This window comes from Hippocampus comes, unplaced genomic scaffold (genome assembly GCF_001891065.2).
Source record: "Hippocampus comes isolate QL1 unplaced genomic scaffold, H_comes_QL1_v1.1 scaffold290, whole genome shotgun sequence".
Classification (NCBI taxonomy): domain Eukaryota; kingdom Metazoa; phylum Chordata; class Actinopteri; order Syngnathiformes; family Syngnathidae; genus Hippocampus; species Hippocampus comes.
This window is the reverse complement of record NW_017805629.1, coordinates 51,727-60,114: the sequence shown is the minus strand read 5'-3', so window position 1 is coordinate 60,114 and position 8,388 is coordinate 51,727. Positions and strand designations below refer to the sequence as shown.

The 8,388-nt window shown below is 41.9% G+C and overlaps 1 protein-coding gene across 2 annotated transcripts in view; it reads left to right on the top strand.

The window, feature by feature from the left end:
• The window catches only part of atf7a (activating transcription factor 7a), a 48,952-nt gene that overhangs the window by 10,158 nt on the left and 30,406 nt on the right, over positions 1-8,388 (top strand). The gene's annotated exons all lie outside the window — the stretch shown is intronic.

Sequence of the window (8,388 nt, the reverse complement as noted above, 5' to 3'; positions counted from 1 at the left end):
GGTCTTTGTGTGTATTTAAGCTCCCACGGCATTACACCTCCATCCGGGTTATGGCTCGTGGAATTTCCGCTTACGTAAGTTCCGGTAACACGTAATATCGTAGTTAAAATGTTAATGCATAGGTTTTTATTACGGGTGAAGGATATTCCTTTTCATAGAATTCCGGGGATGGGAATATTTACTGTATATGTTTGAGTACAAAGGAAGAATCACACATTTAGTGTGACCATTTCCAATTGTAATTATTGTTAATATCATATTTAGTGTCTCAGAGTAAACACCTGTGGAGTTGGAACCTTTTTGATGCAAAGTGCACTCAGTGATCGGTTCTCACTGGTAGGTGTTGCTCACCAAAACGTTCTCCAGCCAGAGTCTGATCTGCATTGTATTTGTTTAGAGAGTAAAATAGTGGTGAAAGAAGGAAGCCAGACTTGCTGTCGCTTACCTCATATCCTCCATGTGGGAGCTTGATTTGCCTCTGTAATATTCTGGAACCATCCAAAGAAGAATCCATGTCATTTTTTGACTAGCTGTCCGCGACCCATCCAAAATGGCTCCGAGGCCCACTTGGATCCCGACCCACCAGTTGAGAATCGCTGCTTCAGCATATGATGAAAACATCAGATGTGGCAGCCAAATGTTCTTTTCCATTCATGTCCTTACAGGCGTTTATTGTGGACTTCCCCGCAAATTCAAATGTGACAGTTAACGTCGGTGCTGGCCAAGTTCACGTCTCGCGTGTCCTCATAGTGAGATTTCAATGAGTTGCTAGCCATTTGTGGTCCACACCCTTGCTCTAACGAGCTCGGCAGAGTCCCATGTGCACACCACTCTCTGCCCAAATAGGCACAGCCGATTGAAAGTCCTTTGTGAGGGCCCTGGCACCCTTGTGTCGGTGAAACGCGATTGAGTGTTAAGCATGTATATCGTCGACGGAGACTGATGCACAACACCGCGACCCGTTTCACAGCTGGCGTCATGCGAGGCTTTGACTCGAGCTTGTTGGCTCAGGCGCAGCTGTACTCGCAGACGGGAAAAAGGGAGATGGACTGACCTCAGCACTGGGAAGACTTTCAGATATTTACACCTTGCCGACCTCATAAGAGCAATGAAAAGAAGGCTTGTCACCAAGGTTTCAGCAGTGGCCTATCGTCGCATGTTCGTATTGCTGTGCTGCCTTTCGGTACACTGTTGTTTTGTTTGTTTGTTTTGTTGTTACTCTCTAATATTGGAGAAAGTTTAAGTCCATTTTTCATCTACTCACGCACTCATTTTGTGGGTTTGTTTTGGTGGTCAAAACTATTACTCATATTGAATGTTTTTTGTTGCTGAGAAAATTTGCGCCCCACGCTTAAGTCCATTTATCAGTAATGTCGCGGAATCACACGGCAGGTCGTTTTACAGTGTGATCCTCTAAATGTTCTACTTGCACCTCAAAAAGGCCAGGGTCCACTGTGCTTGATAAAAAGTAAGTCTTGTCTGGGGTTGCCCGGCGGTTGACTGGTTAGCACGTCGACCTCACAGCGCAGAGGTACCGGGTTCAATTCCAGCTCTGGCCTCCCTGTTTGGAGTTTGCATGTTCTCCCCTGTGCCTGCGTGGGTTTTCTCCGGGTACTCCGGTTTCCTCCCACATTCCAAAAACATGCATGGCAGGTTAATGGAACACTCCAAATTGTCCTGAGTTGTGAATTTGAGTGCGATTGGTTGTTCGTTTATGTGTGCCATGCGATTGGCAACCAGTTTCGAGTGTCCCCCACCTGCTGCCTGAAGACTGCTGGGATAGGCTGCAGCACCCACCGCGACCCAAGTGAGGATAAAGCTGAATAGCAAATGAATGAATGAATAGTCTCGTCTGGAGCTTTGGCTACTGGTTTGTATTGTATCGCTGGGTTTGGGCCGCAACCTCTCATGTCATTTTGGTAAATTTTGTATTTCTGTCACAGATCTAGACTATTGGCCAGTGCGGTGTTGTTTTTTAACAAATGATTGACCAATCTAAAGTGTTGGAAATGGCTCTTTAAATGTGTGCGATACTGGCGATACGGTAACAATGGCTTTTCTGTCAATAGACCAATACTAATTGAAGGTAAATAAACACAAATGAATGCTGCTTGATTGGATTTCATTTTGAAATCAACTATGCTTGACTGATTCCAAAGTGTAAAACAACATTCATGTCAGAACAAGCTCAGTATTAATACTCTTCCTGCTCGAGCATAAACAAAGTGAAACTGTACAAGAATTAAGCTGCTGCTGTAATCGTTCTGTTTAAAGAACAGCTGTACAAAACAAACAATTTTACCAAAGGCTTGCATATTCTTTTTCAAAAATGTCAGGTGGTCTTCTTGGTCTGGCAGCAAGACACCTCTCTGCGTGCTCCGCAATAAGAAGTAATTCTTTGGGCACAAGGAGATGTATGATCCAGTTTTTGAATAAATAAAGCAGTAACACCTTTTCGCTCCGTGCCTACCTTGCACAGCTGCTGCCGCTGTTGATTCAGGACAAGCTGGTTGCCTTTTGTATTGCATGGGGCTGGTCAAGATGCATCGAAAAATTGTCGTGCTTCCGATCCCGTTCTCTGGTCATTTACAATGACTATACTTGGCAAGACGATCTCCTTCCTTGCAAAATCCGAAATACTTCTGCGGAAACTAATGGATTGCTTTGTCTTAAAAATCTCCTCCTACCCTGCTGCCATGATCGACGTTGATCTGTTCTAATCTATGATGCAAGCTTGATGCAAATCACGTTTTGGGAATAGCCAGAGTTGAGGTTAAAGTGAAATCTGCGACTGGCTGGCGATCATTCCAGTGTACACCCTGCCTCTTGGCCGAAGTCTGCCCGGTTAGACTCTAGTACGCGAATGACCTTTTAATGAGGAGAACTGGTATGGAAATTGCGACCGTTCTGATTTTTTTTTTTTGCTCCGAAAATGTCACAATTCAAATAATGCATGAAAATGGATATTTTCAGCCTTTCCCAAATTAAAGAAATGAAATAAAATGGAAAAAAATCAGATATCAGATGTCTGATACCTGTCAACGGGAGGCTGTTGGCGTGGTCCTCCACGATGGCCACGACGGTAACTTCCGCCCGATCGCCTTCTCGAAGAGCCTCCAGCCTGCCGAATGACGCTACAGCACCTTCGGTTGCGTGCTGCTTAGCTGTTTATTTTTAAACTTAAGTGAAAGGAAACCGTATACAGTTAAACGTAATTGACTGATGATGGTGGCCAGTGGAGTCATGGTCTCTGCATTTACATAAATAGGTGGAAGTCAACTGGTCACGACTACGCCAGCATCCAAATTCGTTGACAGCTGATTTCAAAGTCGACATCATCGTGATGATTTTTTTACAGTTTTGGTTGTCCTCTCAAAACTGCATCATCTCTCTGCTGGCTATCTTCCTGTCCGTGACGCACTCTAGTGTTATTCTGGATTACCCGCGATGTTAACAGAAGTAGTGCAGCAACAATGAATCAATAAAAATCAAAAATTGAATGTGTTGGCAACGAATTTCATCATCGATTCATTGTGTCGAGCGATTATTGTCACCCGCTCCATTGATCTTATAGTTCAGAGACCAGCGGGCGCTATGGGAGCCAGAGCATGCCCTCATGACACATTTGAGTCTCTAAACCAGTGGTTCTTAACCTGGGTTCTCGGAGTTCGGTGTATCAGTCTCGGTTCGACGGAGCCTCTGCCCTGGAGGATAAGACACACCCGACTCAACGTGTCAATTAGTTATGACACGCCCGCTTGGCCATCACTGGCTGGTTCATTTTGTGCACAATTGAACAACTTATATGTTATACTTAGACTAATTCTGTTTACTTTTTTCAATTTTTAATAAATGCGAGTTTTTATGTCTTCAATTTGTAAAATAAAAAAAAATTATATTTTTATTTTTCACTAATGAAAGGTTCTGTGAATGTGCATTTGAACTGGTTGGGTTCGGTATCTCTAACAAGGTTAAGAACCACTGCTCTCAACCAATAAAAAAGCTGAATTTGGATGATGGAAGCACTGCTGGTTAACCCTTTTCAGGGACAGCGGTTACGACAGCGGACAGCTTATCATGTTATCAGGTTATAGGCAATTATTATTGCTGCATGGAAGGGTGAATGATTGGATATTGATTAACCAGGCACAATCAAGTCCTGACACAGGCAAGTGCTCATTTTTTCATTAAAATAAACATTATTGACGCTTGCATGCTATCCAAACAAACTTTCTCCTCTCAGTAGAATAAAGTTTTGCACGTGAATATGTTCTTTTTTTTCCCCTCAAAATATTGCACCTAATTAACTTAATAAGGATTTTTCCCCCCCAAAATTGGCCGTGCCACTCCGTGAACATAACACTCCGTGAACATAAAGGGAAATGTACTCGTCACTTTGTAAATAAAGCAGATGAGTACGGTAAAATATGATGCTGACATTTATTCAGTATGATGTCTTTTTTGTATCTTTTGGACAAAATGTCTTGTTTGGTAAATGGGGAGCCAACTGAACTCGACTCCTTGAACTGAACCCACCCCAAAAAAAATACGAGAGACAATCATGATGAGATAAGAGACAAGTCCTGAAGTTGTGTTTTTATTTTTCTGTATGTCGTTTTCATCAGTCTAATGTCTTGTATGTAACATTAACATTGACTTCATAAAAAGCTAAGTGTGAGAATGTGATTGTTTTGTCACTTGGGATGCAGGTGAGGTTACAAGCGCAAGAATGAAATTCTTCACGTGGAAGTTGAGACTGGGGAGACAAAAGACGGAGGATGACAAAAACAATTTTTCGCCGAAATTGCATAGTGGGTCTTTTCATAGCCTAATGTCATATGAATTCACTTTTTACTTTTTTCTTATGATCTTTTATTACTGCAAGAGCTCTTATTTTTTTTTTCGTGCGCTTTTCTGCACTGCCAATTTGAGATCATTTTATTGTAGATAAATGTTGCATTTTTTTCTAGATTCAACGATTAATCTTAAAAAAAAAAAGAATAACGGACTGATTAATTCTTCAAATAGTGAGTTATGACTGACCTCAGCACTGGGAAGTTCACTGTGGCTAACCTGCGTTAGTAACAGAGTGAGAAAGTTGGGGCCCATTTCAGCCGTAACATTTGATGCGATGCAGACCTGCCTGTCATGGCTGAGAGAAAAGGTTGAGAATTAAAGGAACGCATGTTGTAGCGGATGCCTGATTCCATTTCTGACATGGGGACGGTTGTGTCTGGAAGCTGTGTGTTTGATGTAATGTTGTAACAGCGATGTCAGGTTTGCTTATGCGAACATATTTTAGCATCCACTGTGGATTACGGAGGCATTAGTCAGTGAAGTGCCGTTTAACAACCAAACCACAGCTACTGTATGGCCGTCGTGACGCAGAAACACGAAGAGCACAGACACTCACTCGCTATCTCTCGCTCCCACATTCGCTCCCAAACAGAGTGATGCATTCAAGAACTCGGAAACAGGAGAACTCAAATGTTGCGCAATTTGACATGCTTGCCACAACCCCTAAATGACAACACATAACCCAATACATTACGATACATTACATTGCTAAAAATGGTGTTCCTCTTGATCTTTCAGAATTTTTTTCAAATTTCGTTTCAGATACATACCATTTTTTTTGGGGGGTGGGGGGTTAACAACAGAGACCTTCAGATCTGTAACGTCTCAACCATTTCTCTCACTCTATAAAAGCTGTAACTGTCTGTTTTAGAAACAAATGCAAATCTGACAACAATAAAGACAACCCCCGCCCTCCCCGCACCCCCAAAGGTTCAGGTGTGTTATTTGCAGATTCGATCTCTTTTTGAATATGTCTGTGCTTAAATTTGACCCAGCAGTTATTTTCTCCATATCGTACACCTTCGTTGTCCTTTCTCTCCATTGAACAATGGTTGGGGGTAATGGCTCAAAGCAGCATTTAGTAATCATTTTCTTGGCTACCAACAAAAGAATTTTTCAAAGATACATCTTGATTTTTATCTTTGACGTACTTCTCTCTGGTCATTGGAGTAAAAACATCAGGTTCCATTCAATTTGGGTATTTAGCAGAGAGCAAAGCTCACCCCAAATTCCTTCCCAAAATATTTTAAGTATTGGACAGTCCCCCAAAAATGCGCATATGATCCCCAGTTTGTCCACATTGTCTGCGGCATCGATCCGATTCCGTCTTGTCAAATTTTGAAATAATGGATGGTGTTTTAAAAAAAATCCAATGTTAACGTTCCCCCCAAATTCTTCCCATCTTGTACAGTTCGTTCATTTCTGTCCGCTTTCACAGATTTGTCTCCACTCTTGGTCTTCTGTTGCATACCTCATTTTAACAAATTAAAGCTGTAAGCTCATGACAGCTGCTCGCTGGTGAGATATGCTGCGATTTACCTACTTCTCAGCCTCTTAAAATAATTACCCAAGTCAAATTTTGACTAAGGTTTGCATGTTCTCACTGTATCTTTTCGCCAGGTACTATTATTAAAAGAACACTCGAAATTGCCCCTAGGTGTGAGTTTGAACGCGGATGGTTGTGCGCCTATGTGTGCTCTGCGATTGACTAGCAACCAGTTCAGGGTCCCCGAGGATGGTTGGGATAGGATCCGCGACCCTCGTGAGCATAAAGGGATTAGAAAATGGATGGATGGATAGAAGATTATCAGAATGGGGTTCTTTTTTTGTTTTCTGAAAGAAAAAAAAATGACTTGGGCAATTATTTTAAGAAGGTCACGACAGGATCCGATTAGTCGACTAATCACGACTACTTCCGGTGACTAGTCCGTCGGCTAGCAAAATAGTCATTCGTTGCAGCCGCGGAGTCAGCCCAGGCCTACTACTACGACAATTAACGTAGTGTTGCACCAGGTACTGGCACCAGTACCAGTGTTGAACTGCGATAGTGTTTCAAAAATGGTTTGGTCCAGGTTTATTTTTATGCTTACACTGGAAAAAAATAAAATAAAAATACCTGACATCTATGTACATTTAAAGAGGTAAAGTACTCTAAGATGCTGGTCAGCCGACGTTCTCGCCTGTGTGCTCCTTGTATCCCCCCATCGGTGCACTTGAAGGAAATGCCTTTAAGTGTGTGCTGTAGGAGTCAGATAGTGACTGCTAACTGCTACTCTTGAGCAATGCGGACTCTCCACTACTCAAAGAAGCTAGATGAGAGACAAAGTGTCATACGGAATGTTTTGCCTACTTGGCCGACAACCAGGGCAATGCCGAAAGGCACGGCAAAGTTGTCTGCAAGGCTCCTCTGGTTGGCAGCGAATTGATAGACACCACACCTCGCTGAAAGGCATTCCGCTGTAGATCACTAATTTAAAGAGCAACGGGCCATGACAAATTTCAAACTATTCCTTTCGAATTTAAGTCAAATGTGATCAACTGTGTTTTTCCCAAATTGTGGTATTTGACCATCCATCTCAAGAATTCTAGCAGACTAGGTAACAACACACACACATCGTCCAGCGAGGTCACATTCCACCATGAGTAAACTACCAAAGTGGTTTGAATGGTGCAACTGTATCGTTGACATTGGGATAAAAGAAAGCAAATGCAGTCAAATACAAGCAGGGCTGGCGCTCGCCAGTGTGACTCCCTCGGCGGGAGTTTGGATGGCACCATTCACGATTTACATATAAGCTTAAAAAAGAAACCAAATAGCATCGTTTGTAGCATTGCCTTTAAATGATAACGTCGCACAATGTAACGCTTGATGACTGTATCGTCACTGTCCAACTGAACTGTGCGAGTGACGACATGCAATCGGATCAACCTGTGATCTGCACAGTTTGTTCGTTTAGACATGTTCACCAAACCCATAAAGAGAGAGTTTATCAATCAGTCAGAGCAGGGAGAATGTAGTGTTATGATTTGTAGTCATATTAGGTGGGCGTTGCTGTAAATTCCGTGTGAGTTGTTCCATGTTCAGGATTGTTTGTCCAGTGACCAGAAATACGTGCAGCGTGGCCACTTGAAAAAGATGAATTCATCCACATAAGATTTGACCTGGAGTTTATTCGATGATCAAGAAACCTTATTCTTTTTTTTTCTCTTTTATTTTAGTCTTCAGTAGTTTGACAGTCCAAAAAGTTTCATACCTTACCAGAGATGCAACGATTAATCAATCGACAACTAATAGTTTATCAAATAAATGTTTTTTTTCGATAATCAATCATAAAGGGACCTTCTTTTTTGTTTTGATTAAACCAGAAATTATATTTATATTTGTGCGTTTTCTGCACTGTCACTAATAGTAGAAATAGAGTCAAGTTTTGGAATGAAGGGGTGAAAAATTCGGCCTTTTTTTTTTTTTTAGCTGATGCATCAATGAAATGACAAAAATAGCAGATTAATGGATATTATTCGAATAATTGT